The sequence below is a fragment of the Pongo pygmaeus genome, chromosome 1, assembly GCF_028885625.2.
Source record: "Pongo pygmaeus isolate AG05252 chromosome 1, NHGRI_mPonPyg2-v2.0_pri, whole genome shotgun sequence".
NCBI lineage: Eukaryota > Metazoa > Chordata > Mammalia > Primates > Hominidae > Pongo > Pongo pygmaeus.
The window spans coordinates 23,016,171-23,033,540 of NC_072373.2; positions in this window are offsets into that span (position 1 = coordinate 23,016,171).

Below are 17,370 nucleotides of genomic sequence, written 5' to 3' on the forward strand. Positions count from 1 at the left end.
GCGAGGATCCTGACAATAACCTTGACATATGGTCCCACCCCATCACATCCTCTTGACTCTACCTGACCAAGATAATCATTCTTAATCCTCTGTCCATCAGCTCTGTGCCTTCCTTTCAAAATAAGTTCTATTGCATCTATGTGTCCTTCTGAAAGATGTGTTTTCATAAAATTTTAGTTACTTTAGAAATTATAAAAAGGAAATGAGGCCAGGCATGGTGGCTCATGCCTGTAATCTCAGCACTTTGGGAGGCTGGGGTGGGCGGAAGGCTTGAGCCCAGGAGTTTGAGACCAGCCTTGGTAACATGGCAAAATCCCGTCTCCACAAAAAATACAAAAAAAAAAAAAAAAAAATTGCCAGGCGTGGTATAGTGTCTGTAGTCCCAGCTACTCAGGAGACTGAGATAAGAGGACCACCTGAGCCCAGGAAAGTTGAGGCTGCAGTGAGTCATGATCATGCCATTGCACTCCAGCCTGGGCAACAGAGTGAGACCCCCCCCACCCCAAAAAAAGGATATGATATTCTATGTAAGTTTTTCAGACTTACTTTTTTCCACCAAGTATTATATTGCTAAAATTATTAATATTATTGTTTATGGTTGAGTTCATTTATTTTTATTGCTGGATAATATTTCGCTGTGTAAATAGACCACAATTATCCATTCACTTTTCCATTAATGGACATTGAGTTATTTTCAGGTTTTGCTAATGTGAAAAATGCTGCTAGGAGTGTTTTTATTCAAATCTCCTGTTTTATGTGCATGAGAGTTTCTTTTGAATATAAATCTAATGGTGGAATTGCTGGGTAATAGGCTATGTGGATGTCCAATTTTAGGGGAGAAAGCCAAGCCCTTTTCCAATGTGTTTCACAAACATACATCCCTATGAGTATAAGAGGGTTTTTTTTGGTTTGTTTTTTTAGACAGAGTCTTGCTTTGTCGCCCAGGCAATGGTGCCATCTTGGCTCACTGCAATCTCCACCTCCCGGGTTCAAGCGATTCTCCTGCCTCACCTTCCCGAGTAGCTGGGATTACAGGTGCACACCACCACACCCAGCTAATTTTTGTATTTTTAGCAGAGACAGGGTTTCACCATGTTGGCCAGGATGGTCTCAAACTCCTGACCTCATGATCTGCCCACCTCTGCCTCCCAAAGTGCTGGGATTACAGATGTGAGCCACCATGCCTGGCCAAGAGGTTTTGTGGCTCTATAATCTTGTTAAAGCTTCACGTTGTCAGATTTTTAATTGCCAATTAAACAGAGGTAAAAACAAATTTTAGAGATTATAATGTGTTTCTCTGATCATTAAAGATGTTGAAAATCTTCTCTTGTGTTTATCAGCCATACATGTTTCTCCCTCTTTTTTTTTTTTTTTTGAGACAGAGTTTTGCTCTCGTTGCCCAGGCTAAAGTGCAGTGGCACGATCTCAGCTCACTGCAACCTCCACCTCCCGATTTCAAGCAATTCTTCTGCCTCAGCCTCCCAAGTAGCTGGGATTACAGGCATGCACCACACCACACCTGGCTAATTTTGTATTTGTAGTAGAGACAGAGTTACAAATCTTGGTCAGGCTGGTCTTTAACTCCTGACCTCCAGTGATCCACCCGCCTCAGCCTCCCAAAGTGCTGGGATTACAGGCGTGAGCCACCATGCCTGGCCCATTTATGTCTTTTGATCATTTTTCCATAGGGTTGGTTTTTTTTTGTTGGTTTGTGGAAGTTTTTTTATGTATTCTTAACACTGATCTATTGTTGTCAACTATCTCTTCTCAGTTTGTAATTAGTTTCTTTACTTTTGCTTTCCCTGAGGTAGCTTTTGAAGAACACGTTCTTAAGTTTATTACAGTCAAATGTATTTATCTCTTATATTATTGCCTTTTTTTGTCTCTTGTTTAAGCAACCTTTCGCTATTCAGTCTTAAACATATCTGAATAGAAAGATAGATAGATAGATAGATAGATAGATAGATAGATAGATAGATAGAAATATAGATATAGTTTGGTGGGTTTTTTTGTTTGTTTTTTGAGATGGAGTCTCACTCTTGTCGCCCACGCTGGAGTGCAGTGGAGTGATCCTGGCTCACTGCAAGCTCTGCCTCCCAGGCTCAAGCGATTCTCCTGCCTCAGCCTCCCAAGTAGCTGGGATTACAGGCATGAGCCACCACACCCAACTAGTCTTTGTATTTTTAGTAGAGATGGCGTTTCACCATGTTGGTCAGGCTGGTCTCATGCCTGTAATCCCAGCATTTTGGGAGGCCAAGGCAGGCAGACCACTTGAGGTCAGGAGTTCGAGACCAGCCTGGCCAACATGGCAAAACCCGTCTCTACTAATAATACAAAAATTAACCCAACATGGTGGTGTGTGCCTATAGTCCCAGCTACTGAGGAGGCTGAGGCAGGAGAATCGCTGGAACCCAGGAGGCGGAGGTTGCAGTGAGCCTAGATCATGCCACTGCATTCCAGTGTGGGTGACAGAACAAGATTCCAAAAAAAAAAAAAAATAGTGTATTATTTTTAATGCCATGTTGGTATTTTAATTGCTAATATTTTATTTAGTGTTTTTGCATCAATATTTATGAGTAAAATAGGCCTAAAATTTTTTTCTCATAAATCCTTTGTCTGGTTATGGTATCAATTTTGGGAATGGAAGATGCTGTAATCCAGTTTTAATATGTTATCTTTGCAGAGAAATCCCTGGGAGCTCATTTTTAAAAAACAACCAATGGCACCTAGTAAAGACTGCTTTTTACCTCGATATTTTAAAATTAATAATTTTTGTAGCATTTCTTGTAGGTTGACATATTCACCAGAAGGTAGATGTTAAAATCTGTCTTGTTCATTTTATAAAGATCTGAGTAAGTTTGCCCAGCTCCAATCCTCCAGCACCTTTCCTGTTCACCATAATTCCTCAGAGTTGACCAACAATGGTGCTTCTAACACATCTGCACATCTCTGACAACACCTGATAACCTGGGAAGTGACTCCTAAGAAACCCAAGAGCTGGCTGGTGTCTGATGCATGGATTTGTGCACAGCATGTGGGGCTCTGAGCTTCTCAGAAAAAAATAATTGTACACCAAAGGCATCACTAGTTATGAGCTCCTGGGTGAAGCAGCTATTGTTATCATTTAAACAGAACTTTCTAGCTTTGCTTCTGGGCAGGCGACCTAATGTGAGAGCATTTGGAGGCCAGGAAGCACCAGTTAGGAACCAGGCATCATTGTCATTATCTGCAGGAGTGCCCTGTGGCTAGCTTTCCCACTGCAGCAGAGCCTTGCCTCCATCAATGTGCTCTGCTCATGCCCCCAGCCCCACTCTCCCCTGGTGAGTAGTGAGCTCCAGAACTCTTCAGGGCAGAGAGAAGTCCAGCTGTGGAGTTCAGAAGCTGAAAAACACCTCCGCCCAGTGCCCTCCCAGCACAGCATCCTGGCTGCACAGGCCTGAGCCAGACAGGCTGCCTAATCATCAGATAGAGACCCTTCTGGCTCCATCATGGAAAGACAATTAGGTCCCTTTTGCTGGCAAAGCCAAACCAGGCAATCCTTTGAATTAAACACAGTGACTCTCTACAAGACCCAAGGAATTTCTGAGGCCTGAGTCAGAGGAATCATAAGATAAGGTGGCTGGTTACCTAAAGAGAAAGGGTTAGTGCTTTTTTTCTCCTGCCTCTTCTTGTTCTACCTGTGATGATTAATTTTATGTGTCAACTTGACTGGGCCACAGGGTGCCCAGATATTTGGTTAAACATTATTCTGAATGTGTCTGTGAGGATGTTTCTGATTATCATTTGAATTGGTGGACTGAGTAACACAGATGTCCTCCCAATGTGGATGGGCTTGATCCAGTCCAATTAAGGCCTGAATAGAACCAAAAAGGTGAGTAAGGGAGAGTTTACTCTCTGTCTGACTATCTTCAAGCTGGGACATCAATCTTTTCCTGCCTTTGGACTTGGACTCAGACTCAGACTGGAACTACACCACCATCTCTCCTTGGTCACCAGCTTGCCACCTGCAGATCTTGGAGCTTCTCAGCTTCTACAATCATATAGGCCAGTTTCTTAATACACACACACAACATGCACACACACACACATTCTGTTGGTTCTCTTTCTCATGAGAACCCTAATACATCCCCTTACCCTCCTTCCCTACTAGAAGGAAAGAAAAAAGAAAGGAAAGACAGAAGGGAGGGAAGAAGAAAGGCAAGGAGAGAGAGGAGAGAGAGGGAGTGGGAGGGAGCCACACATCTTTCAATTTCCTTGAAAATAGGAAATGGATTCAGTAATTGACCAGGTTAACATGAGGAAATGGGGGCAGCCCTGAGAGCCAGGCAAACTGAGCATGTGGGTTGAAGCCAGTAACAGTCAGCAGCTAACTGGGAACACTCCACACCTGAGATGGGAGCTGCACTAAGCCGCTGCCAAGCCATGGGCCCCATACACACATCCCAGGGATGGCTGAATGCACGGTCCCCATGGCTGTTTCGTGTTTGATGAGCTGGATGAGTTTTTTCTATGGAAGATTTTTTTATGGGCCCTGGTTTCCTGGATAGACCCTGGCTGATGCTCTGTCCTGTTACCCCAACCACCCTACGCCCTTGGATTTTATTTTGCCCCTGAGGATCTCTCTTTCCTTTCTGGGTGCTATTTTGTGTTCTCTTTGACCTGACTTCATCAGAACAAAAACAAAGGGTGGGGAAGAGAATGACCCAGTATATCCCTAAACATTTCTGTAATGTTTCTCTTTTCCATGATAAAAGTAATAAATACTTAGAGAAAGCATAGAAAAGTATAGAAAAGTTTTTAAAAGAGATAAATTACCCATAGTTTCACTACTCAGTGACAACTGATGTTAATATTTTGGCAAACGCCTATGCCCTCACTTAACATATTTTAATTTTTCCCAATTTAGGAAGATAGGGTAAAAAGCTGTTAAACAAAGAATTCTTGGTAAAACAACTGTCCTTCTGATCCTCCAGCAAAGTCTCCTCTAAAAATTATTCTCCTGAACTATTGTAATGTTGAGGAGTCAGTGCTCACTCTCTCTTCCTATGCTTTTAAAATCAGTCCTTAATTTGTTGTTTGAATTCTTATCTATCACATAACATGCTGCTGCACTCAAATGGTGGTTGGTCTGAACTATCCAAGGTGACTCACTTGCATGTCTGGTGCCTTGGCAGCCATGGCTGAGAGGCTAGGACCACTCTGTCTCCAAATGGCTTGGGCTTTATTTTTTGGCAAATGAATCCTGAATCTCAAGGGTGAGCATAACAAGGAGGAAACAAAAGCTGCCAGTCCTCTTAGGCCTAGAACTGGCAGAGCACTGTTTCTGTTGCATTCTAGTGGTTAAAACAGTTGGGACCCACCCAGTTTAAGGGGAGGAGAAAGAAACTTCATCTCTAGCTCAGTGGCTCACACCTATAATCCCAGCACTTTGGGAGGCTGAGGCAGGAGTACTGCTTGGGGCCAGGAGTTTGAGACCTGGGCAACATAGTGAGACCCCATCTCTACAAAATTTTTTTTATTAGCTGGGCATGGTGCCAGGCACCTGTAGTTCCAGCTACTCTGGAGGCTGAGGTAGGAAGATCACTTGAGGCCAGGAGGTTGAGACTGCAGTGAGCTGTCATTGTGCCACTGCACTCCAAACTGGGTGACAGATGGAGAGTCTGTCAAAAGAAAAGAAAAAGAGAAAAGAAGAGGGGAGGGGAGGAGAGGAGAGGGGAGGGAAGGGAAGGGAAAAAGGAAAAGAAAAGAAGAAAGAAACTGCATCTCTAACTGGAAAGAATAACAAAAAAATTGTTACCATCATTAACTACGAAATGGGAGTAAAGAATGGAAATATATACAAATTCGCTTACATTTTAAAAAATTGCTGAATGAATAAGCCAAAAACTCATAAAAACGGCCACCTATTAAGAGAGAGAGAACAGGATGGAGAAGACATGAATAGGAGCTAGACTTCTCTGAATATATCTTGTTAGATAGTTTTGACTTTGAATACAAATTTTTTAAAAATCAAAAAGGCAGAAAAGCAAGTCTTAAAAATTGAAAGTAAGAGGAAAGAAATGTACCTAACTGCACATGAAGTCCATGGCACAACAACATGAAGAAAATAATCACTTCACATGACTTTAAAATTAAAAATTTCAATTACACAGTCCTAGCAGGATATGTTCTACGGACAAAATGAGCCACAAAGAAACCTTACACTGTATTCAGTAATCTTACTGTTAGCAGCAATATTCACTTAGCTATTTTGAAACTATTATAGTTATATTATAGAATAAGGTAAATAAGTAATTATGTCAAAATTGTTAAAAACCAGGCTTTTCAGCAAAGAAAAAAATGAAAATGTAAACCCAACCAAGTTGAGTAAAAACCCTGTAATCTTAAATTTGAATTGGAAGCATTGGTACGAACCCATAATTTTTTTCACTTTAAAAAATGTGAGAGTACATATAGCATAATCAAACATAAAAATCTGTGTGCCCAATGATATTAAAAGCAATACAACGCATTGGTCAATATTTTAGGCTGCTATGGTACCAACTCCTTCTCTGAAAGCTATTGTCTGGTGGCTCACGCCTGTAATCCCAGCATTTTGGGAGGCCAAGGTGAGAGGATTGCTTAAGACCAGGAGTTCAAGACAAACCTGGTCAACATAGTGAGACTCCATCTCAAAAGAAAGAAAGAGGAAAGGAAAGGAAAGGAAAGGAAAGGAAAGGAAAGGAAAGGAAGGGAGAGAGAGAAAGAGAAAGAAAGAAAGAGAAAGAAAGAAAGAAAGAAAAGAGAGAGAAAGCAAGCAAGCTAATGCCTGCAAGCAGAGAAAATTATTCTTTTTTCTTTTTTTTTTTTTTTTTTGAGACAGAGTCTTGCTCTGTCACCCAGGCTGGAGTGCAGTGGTGCAATCTCAGCTCACTGCAACCTCTGCCTCCCGGGTTCACACCATTCTCCTGCCTCAGCCTCCTGAGTAGCTGAGACTACAGGCGCCCACCACCATGCCCAGCTAATTTTTTGTATTTTTAGTAGAGACGAGGTTTCACCATGTTAGCCAGGATGGTCTCGATCTCCTGACCTCGTGATCTGCCCACCTCGGCCTCCCAAAGTGCTGGGATTACAGGCGTGAGCCACCGCACTCAGCAGAGAAACTTATTCTTTATAGAAAATAATGGTCAGGTAAAAAGTTGGAAGTATGATGGCTCATGCCTGTAATCCTAGCATTTTGGGAGGCTGAGGCAGGAGGATTGCTTGAGGCCAGGAATTTGAGACCAGCCTGGACAACACAGCAAGACATCATCTCTACAAAAAAATCAAAAAATTAGCCAGGTGTAGTGGCATGAACCTGTGGTCCCAGCTACCTGAGAGGCTGAGGCAAGAGGATCTCTTGAGCCCAGGAGTTTGAGGCTGCAGTGAGCCGTGTTTGCACCATTGCACACCAGCCTGCGCAACACAGTAAAACCTTGTCTTAAAAGAAAAAAACATTTTTCAAGAATTGAAATATCACTACCTTGCAACCACTAAGAAAATAATGAACTAGAGCTGCTAAAACCATCAGGTTGGCAGGACCTGAACCTACCTGATCACAAAAAGAGAGACAAAGCAGACATCCTGTGCCTCATGCAGTAATGTAATAAGAGGCACACAGCACCCCCTGTACGGGATTCTTGCCTAAAAATGGAGCCTGAATCCAGCGGCCTACCAAGGAGGGTTTGGGGGAGATACTGATCCACTTGTATATAGGCAATAGCAGGGTATTTTGTAGAGAATTCTACAGAAATAATTAGACCAATTCAATGGTTTTTATCATTGCCATGCACTGGCAGTTCTAGACAATGTCAGTGATAAAATACCCCTTCCCTCCAGGATGTCAGTTTCCAGTGCCTCTCCATCCTTGATACGACTGCCTGGATCTGATCAAGTTTCTTGACTTAAATAACAGCTAAAAAGAAAATACAGAATATGGAAGAACAAGTTAAATGACATCACAAGAAAGCATTTATCCCAATCCAGAATGTGGAGCATTCTACTGGACAAATCACTCAGGTTCTCTAACAAAGTATAGGCATGAAAAAGAAGAGAGCAGGCTGCTACAGACTGAAAGAATGGAGGAGTCTTAAGAGACTTAATTAAATGGACCTATAGGCTTTGACACCTGATTTGGACAAACTTACTGATAAAAGATAATTCCATAAAGACAATTGAATTAGTTTATGCTAGGTGTGATCATGGCTTGGTGGTTTATATATATGTGTGTTTACTATCAATTCAAAATGACCTGAAGATATTTGTGCTTTTATAACTGAGATATCTAGAATTTGCTTTAAAATGCTCCAGTAAACAAATGAATGAGCAACAAAAATGGGTAGAATAGAGAAAACAAGATGGGCTAAAAGTTGATAATGGTTGAATGGGTGATGGATAGATACATGAGGGTTCCTTACTATTCTCTCTCTTTTTTTTTTTGTATATGTTTGACATTTTTTCATCACAAAAAGTTAAAAAAGAAAAGTGAATAAAGGCAACGTGTGTCAAGTGGTAGCTATCATTGTCATCATTATCATCATCATCATGATCAGACCCTGGTTGAGGGCTCAGGAGTGAGGCAGGTGTCAACCTATTCTCCAAAAGCCAGGTCGGGTGCCAGCCAAGAGGGCCAGGCTCTAGGCCCAGTGGCTGGACACAGACAAAGGAGGACCAGCTCAGCGGCTGGCCACAAATAGAAGCCCAGCCTAGCAGGTGGATCCCAAGAAGCTGAAGGCAATGTCACTGCAAACAGGTGGTAGGTAATCCAGTCACGGGATTGGCATCAGGAGGTAAGGGGGGCTCTGGCAAGAGACAGAGCCTAATGCCAAGCAACACTTGGACATCCTTGGGAAAGAGAACCTGTCCTCCACTGGCCAAGGATCTCAGCTCTGAGGGGAGAGAGGAGGGTATGATGGTTAATACTGAGTGTCAACTTGATTGGATTGAAGGATGCAAAGTATTGATCCTAGGTGTGTCTGCGAGGGTGCTGCCAAAGGAGATGAACATTTGAGTCAGTGGGCTGGGAAAGGCAGACCCACCCTTAATCTGGGTGGGCAACATCTAATCAGCTGCCAGCGTGGCCAGAATATAAAGCAGGCAGAAAAATGTGAAAAGGCTAGACTGGCTTAGTCTCCAAGCCTACATCTTTGTCTCATGCTGGATGCTTCCTGCCCTCAAATATTGGACTCCAAGTTCTTCAGCTTTGGGACTTGGACTGGCTTCCTTGCTCCTCAGATTGCAGATGGCCTATTGTAGGACCCTGTGATCATGTGAGTTACTACTACTTAATAAACTTCCCTTTATATATATATATATATATATATATATATATATATATGTGTGTGTGTGTGTGTACACACACACACACTATTAGTTCTGTCCCTCTAGAGAACCCTGACTAATATAGAGGGGAAGGGGGGTTCGAGACAAAACAGGAAGTTGGCAATAGTGAGGAAAGTCCTCCTCCCTAGAGCGACTGATATTCAACAGGTCATAAAGATTTCATCACTAAATCAGGTTGCAAGAGGAGCCCTGGGCTCAGGAACAGCAGGAGCAGGCTCCAAACTCTAGATTTAGGCTGGAGGGGCCCCTACTTCACTGGCACCCCAAAGGCTGGCCTATGCTCTGGACATCCCTGAACCCAGGACAGGACCAACTAATTCCAGAGGGCAGGGCATGGCAGGAGCCTATGACGGGGACAGAGCAATATGCAGGGTAAGGGTTAAAGCACTGAAGACTAGCCACTTGCGTGAACTTTCTTATTCACAATATTTTACACGATGTTTTAAATGACTTCCTGTGTCATTGAATATGTATTCAAATAAATTTGTTATATATGGGTCTTAAAGTTCCATTAGTAATCTCTGTTCCCTTAACAATCTGTTTGCATAGCTTCTTGCAACATGATATGCTCGCAGCTTTTTAAAAGTAGAAATGCCTCCAGCCAGGAAAAGAGGCACATGGCTCAGCACCCCACATCTTCTGAGCCGCAAGGCTGGTGGTCTAAGTGTTGGGGACCAGAATGTGTTGCATAAGAAGCTGGTTTGGATGTGCCTCACATGCTGACAATATTGTAAGAGATGAAATAATGTGGGGACTTAATTGCCCAGCTGCAAGATGAGACAGCCTAGGTCACTCTAAATGAAGTGGTTCCCTTTGCCTGTTCAAACTTTGGGGCTACTATGAACCCTAAAGGTGGTGACAGGGAATGCTCACACCAGCCCTCTCCAGTTCTTGGCTTGGGGCAGCTGCCATGTCATGATGGATGGGGAAATGACCCTGTTCCTTCCAGCCCAAAGAAACTAACTAAACCTAAACCTTTTTTCAGACTTCAATTGGAAAATAGAGCTCTATTTTTTTAAACGCCAAAATATTGTAATACAGACAAGTCATTTATCATCATGAAAGTCATGTTCTTGGCTGGCTAATTCGTCCCTTGTGCGGCTCTCACTATGGATGTGGACTCACTTGAACACAGTTCTCTCCCAAAGAGATGGCCAATGTGCCCAAGGCAGCTTTTGCTTCTGCAGCATTTAGCAGAACAGCCAGCAGAGAGGACTCTCAATGTTTGCTGATGATCATGGTATTTCAAAAACGGTGATAAGGGACCACAATTTGCTCTGTGGTTCAAGCTTGAGAGATTATTAAGGAATGAGTGTTTATCCCAATATGCATCCTTCCATCCTCCTCCAGGATCCCTCTCTCCTTCCTTTCCCTCTGTCTGTATCTATGTGTGGTGGTGGGAGTCAGGAGTGGAAGGATGTCCACCTCACACACCCTTTTTTTCACTGCCCTTACCTTTTCTTCTTTCCTATTCCCACTTCTATCTCCTTAAACTATAGTAAAAGATACCCCTGCCCAGGCATAGCTGAACAAAAGGCAGCAGAAACTCCTGCAGACTTAAACATCCCTGCCTGACAGCTTTGAAGAGAGCAGTGGTTCTCCCAGCACGGAGTTTGAGATCTGAGAACAGACAGACTGACTCCTCAAGTGGGTCCCTGACCCCCGAGTAGCCTAACTGGGAGACACTTCCCAGTAGGAGCTGACTGACACCTCATACAGCCGGGTGTCCCTCTGAGACGAAGCTTTCAGAGGAAGGATCAGGCAGCAACATCTGCTGTTCTGCAATATCTGCTGTTCTGAAGCCTCCGGTGGTGATACCCAGGCAAAAAGAGTCTGGAGTGGACCTCCAGAAAACTCCAACAGACCTGCAGCTGAGGGTACTGACTGTTAGAAGGAAAACTAACAAACAGAAAGGAATAGCAACAACATCAACAAAAAGGACATCCACACCAAAACCCCATCTGTAGGTCACCAACATCAAACACCAAAGGTAGATAAAACCACAAAGATGGGGAGAAACCAGAGCAGAAAAGCTGAAAATTCTAAAAAACGGAGCACCTCTTCTCCTCCAAAGGATCGCAGCTCCTCACCAGCAACGGAACAAAGCTGGATGGAGAATGACTTTGATGAGTTGTCAGAAGTAAGCTTCAGAAGATCGGTAATAACAAACTTCTCTGAGCCAAAGGAGGATGTTCAAACCCGTAGCAAGGAAGTTAAAAACTTTGAAAAAAGATTAGAAGAATGGCTAACTAGAATAAACAGCGTACAGAAGACCTTAAATGACCAGATGGAACTGAAAACCATGGCAGGAGAACTATGTGACACATGCACAAGCTTCAGTAGCCAATTCGATCAAGTGGAAGAAAGGGTATCAGTGAGTGGAGACCAAATGAATGAAATGAAGCGAGAAGAGAAGTTTAGAGTAAAAAGAAATGAACAAAGCCTCCAAGAAATCTGGGACTATGTGAAAAGACCAAATCTACATTTGATTGGTGTATCTGAAAGTGACAGGGAGGATAGAACCAAGTTGGAAAACACTCTTCAGGATATTATCCAGGAGATCTCCCCCAACCTAGCAAGGCAGGCCAACATTCAAATTCAGGAAATACAGAGAACACCCAAAGATACTCCTTGAGAAGAGCAACCCCAAGACACATAATTGTCAGATTCACCAAGGTTGAAATGAATGAAAAAATGTTAAGGGCAGCCAGAGAGAAAGGTCGGGTTACCCACAAAGGGAAGCCCATCAGACTAACAGTGGATCTCTCAGCAGAAACTCTACAAGCGAGAAGAGAGTGGGGCCCAATATTCAATATTCTTAAAGAAAAGAATTTTCAACCCAGAATTCCATATCCAGCCAAACTAAGCTCCATAAGTGAAGGAGAAATAAAATCCTTTACAGACAAGCAAATGCTGAGAGATTTTGTCACCACCAGGCCTGCCTTACAAGAGCTCCTGAAGGAAGCACTAAACATGGAAAGGAACAACACGTACCAGCCACTGCAAAAACATGCCAAATTGTAAAGATCATCAATGCTAGGAAGAAACTGCATCAACTAACGAGCAAAATAACCAGCTAACATCATAATGACAGGATTAAATTCACACAAAACAGTATTAACCTTAAATGTAAATGGGCTAAAGGCCCCAATTAAAAGACACAGACTGGCAAATTGGATAAAGAGTCAAGACCCATCAGTGTGCTGTATTCAGGAGACCCATCTTATGTGCAGAGACACACATAGGCTCAAAATAAAGGGATGGAGGAAGATCTACCAAGCAAATGGAAAACAAAAAAAGCAGGGATTGCAATCCTAGTCTCTGATAAAACAGGATTTAAACAAACAAAGATGAAAAGAGACAAAGAAGGCCATTACATAATGGTAAAGGAATCAATTCAACAAGAAGAGCTAACTATCCTAAATATATATGCACCCAACACAGGAGCACCCAGATTCATAAAGCAAGTCCTTAGAGATCTACAAAGAGACTTAGACTCCCACACAATAATAATAGGAGACTTTAACACCCCTCTGTCAACATTAGACAGATGGACGAGACAGAAAGTTAACAAGGATATCCACGACTTGAACTCAGCTCTGCACCAAGCAGACCTAATAGGCATCTACAGAACTCTCCACCCCAAATCAACAGAATATACATTCTTCTCAGCACCACATCCCACTTATACCAAAATTGACCACACAGTTGGAAGTAAAGAACTCCTCAGCAAATGTAAAAGAACAGAAATCTTAACAAACTGTCTCTCAGACCACAGTGCAATCAAATTAGAACTCAGGATTAAGAAACTCACTCAAAACCACACAACTGCATGGAAACTGAAAAACCTGCTCCTGAATGACTACTGGGTAAATAACGAAAGGAAGGCAGAAATAAAGATGTTCTTTGAAACCAATGAGAACAAAGACACAACATACCAGAATATCTGGGACTTTTAAAGCAGTATGTAGAGGGAAATTTATAGCACTAAATGCCCACAAGAGAAAGCAGGAAAGATCTAAAATCGACACCCTAACATCACAATTAAAAGAACTAGACAAGCAAGAGCAAACACATTCAAAAGCTAGCAGAAGGCAAGAAATAACTAAGATCAGAGCAGAACTGAAGGAGATAGAGACACAAAAAACCTTCAAAAATAAATGAATCCAGGAGCTGGTTTTTTGAAAAAATCAACAAAATAGATAGAACGCTAGCAAGACTAATAAAGAAGAAAAGAGAGAAGAATCAAATAGATGCAATAAAAAATGATAAAGGGGATATCACCACCGATCCCACAGAAATACAAACTACCATCAGAGAATACTAGAAATACCTCTACGCAAATAAACTAGAAAATCTAGAAGAAATGGACAAATTCCTGGACATACACCCTCCCAAGACTAAGCCAGGAAGAAGTTGAATCTCTGAATAGACCAATAACAGGCTCTGAAACTGAGGCAATAAGTAATAGCCTACCAACCAAAAAAAGTCCAGGACCAGACGGATTCACAGCCAAATTCTACCAGAGGTAAAAAGAGGAGCTGGTACCATTCCTTCTGAAACTATTCCAATCAATAGAAAAGGAGGGAATCCTCCCTAACTCATTTTTTGAGGCCAGCATCATCATTTGGTATCAACAACCTGATACCAAAGCCTGGCAGAGACACAACAAAAAAAGAGAATTTTAGACCAATATCCTTGATGAACATCGATGCAAAAATCCTCAATAAAATACTGGCTAACCGAATCCAGCAGCACATCAAAAAGCTTATCCACCACAATCAAGTTGGCTTCATCCCTGGGATGCAAGGCTGTTTCAACATACAAAAATCAATAAACGTAATGCATCATATAAACAGAACCAAAGACAAAAACCACATGATTATCTCAATAGATGCAGAAAAGGCCTTCGACAAAATTCAACAGCTCTTCATGCTAAAATAAGCATAAGCTAGGTATTGATGGGACATATCTCAAAATAATAAGAACTATTTATGACAAACCCACAGCCAATATCATACTGAATGGGCAAAAACTGGAAGCATTCCCTTTGAAAACTGGCACAAGACAGAGATGCCCTCTCTCACCACTCCTATTCAACATAGTCTTGGAAGTTCTGGCCAGGGCAATCAGGCAGGAGAAAGAAATAAAGGGTATTCAATTAGGAAAAGAGGAAGTCAAATTGTCCCTGTTTGCAGATGAGATGATTGTATATTTAGAAAACTCCAACGTCTCAGCCCAAAATCTCCTTAAACTGATAAGCAACTTCAGCAAAGTCTCAGGATACAAAATCAATGTGTAAAAATAACAAGCATTCCTATACACCAATAACAGACAGAGAGCCAAATCATGAGTGGACTCCCATTCACAATTGCTTCAAAGAGAATAAAATACCCAGGAATCCAACTTACAAGGGATGTGAAGGACCTCTTCAAGGAGAACTACAAACCACTGCTCAACGAAATAAAAGAGGACACAAACAAATGGAAGAACATTCTATGCTCATGGATAGGAAGAATCAACATCGTGAAAATGGCCATACTGCCCAAGGTAATTTATAGATTCAATGCTATCCCCATCAAGCTACCAATGATTTTCTTCACAGAACAGGAAAAAACTACTTTAAAGTTCATATGGAACCAAAAAAGAGCCCACATTGCCAAGACAATCCTAAGCCAAAAGAACAAAGCTGGAGGCATCACGCTACCTGACTTCAAACTATACTACAAGGCCACAGTAACCAAAACAGCATGGTACTGGTACCAACACAGAGATACAGACCAATGGAACAGAACAGAGCCCTCAGAAATAATACTACACATCTACAACCATCTGATCTTTGACAAACCTGACAAAAACAAGAAATGGGGAAAGGATTCCCTATTTAATAAATGGTGCTGGGATAACTGGCTAGCCATATGTAGAAAGCTGAAACTGGATCCCTTCCTTACACCTTGTACAAAAATTAATTCAAGATGGATTAAAGACTTAAATGTTAAACCTTAAACCACAAAAACCCTAGAAGAAAACCTAGGCAATACCATTCAGGACATAGGCATGGGCAGCAACTTCATGACTAAAACACCAAAAGCAATGGCAACAAAAGCCAAAATAGACAAATGGGATCTAATTAAACTAAAGAGCTTCTGCACAGCAAAAGAAACTGCCATCAGAGTGAACCGGCAACCTACAGAATGGGAGAAAATTTTTGCAATCTACCCATCTGACAAAGGGCTAATATCCAGAATCTACAAAGAACTTAAATAAATTTACAAGAAAAAATCAAACAACCTCATCAAAAAGTGGGCAAAGGACATGAACAGACACTTCTCAAAAGAAGACATTTATGCAGCCAAAAGACACATGAAAAAATGCTCATCATCACTGGCCATCAGAGAAATGCAAATCAAAACCACAATGAGGTACTATCTCATACCAGTTAGAATGGCAACCATTAAAAAGTCAGGAAACAACAGGTGCTGGAGAGGATATGGAGAAATAGGAACACTTTTACACTGTTGGTGGGACTGTAAACTACTTCAACCATTGTGGAAGACAGTGTGGCGATTCCTCAAGGATCTAGAACTAGAAACACCATTTGACCCAGTGATCCCATTACTGGGTATATACCCAAAGGATTATAAATCATGGTACTATAAAGACACATGCACACGTATGTTTATTGCGGCACTATTCTATTCACAATAGCAAAGACTTGGAACCAACACAAATGTCCATCAATGATATACTGGATTAAGAAAATGTGGCACATATACACCATGGAATACTATGCAGCCATAAAAAAGGATGAGTTCATGTCCTTTGTAGGGACATGGATGAAGCTGGAAACCATCATTCTGAGCAATCTATCACAAGGACAGAAAACCAAACACTGCACGTTCTCACTCATAGGTGGGAATTGAACAATGAGAACACTTGGACACAGGGTGGGGAACATCACACACCGGGGCCTGTCGTGGGGTAGGGGGAGCGGGGAGGGATAGCATTAGGAGAAATACCTAATGTAAATGACCAGTTAATGCGTGCAGCACACCAGCATGGCACATGAATACATATGTAACAAACCTGCACGTTGTGCACATGTACCCTAGAACTTAAAGTATAATTTAAAAAATAAAAAAATAAAAAGATACCCCTGCCCTGCCCTGCCCTACTCAAGAGAATCTTCCTGGTCTGGGGTTTGCTGGGGCGGAATGCATGGGACACCCATCAGCTCGCACCATCTGCCCACGATGCAGAGGGCCCCTTGCCCCTGCTCCTCTTCCCTGGACAGACCCTGGGATACTGGCCTCCTGAGAGCGCGTGCCTGGGGCTGAAATAAAGAAAAGGAGGGCTAAGTGATCTGGCCAAATGTCCAGCTTTCCTCCTGGGGCAGAGGCAGCCTGCGGCTCTGCTGTGGTTCTCTGCCTGTGGTGTGAAGGGCTGGCCGCCGTCCTCTGCTGTGAGCCTTAGGACCAGGTGCATGCCTTACACACCATTTCATCCTTGAAGTGCTCGGGCAGTAGGTGTGGGTGTCTAGGAGCTGCCTGTGGCATGACACCCACACTCACTGAACCACATCCAGCTTTCCTCTCCTGCCTCTCTTTGCTCTTCCCCCAACCCCCACTCAAACCCCCGCTGCCTGAACAATAAGGTCCTCTTCTTGGGGACAGAGGGATGGAGGGGTCACCATAACAGCATCACACACCTCAGAAACCCTGGCACAGCCCGCTGAGAAAACGTCTTAAGGAAACCTTGGCATCTCATTGATGGAGGCACTCTCTTGAGCGTTCCAAAGCTGCAGATCAGAGCCAAGACGCTCTTGAGAGAGTTTTCTGGGCACTGCGATTAGGCCATGGTGAGGAGTGGGAGAGAGCCAGAGACACAGCTGGGGATGCCAGATTGGGGACAGTCCTCAATGACAGGCCAAGGAAATCAGCAAACCTCCAAAGACCCTGTAATTTCCACATTGAGCTGTTTTATTGCTTTGATAAGAAAAGACTGAAGCCT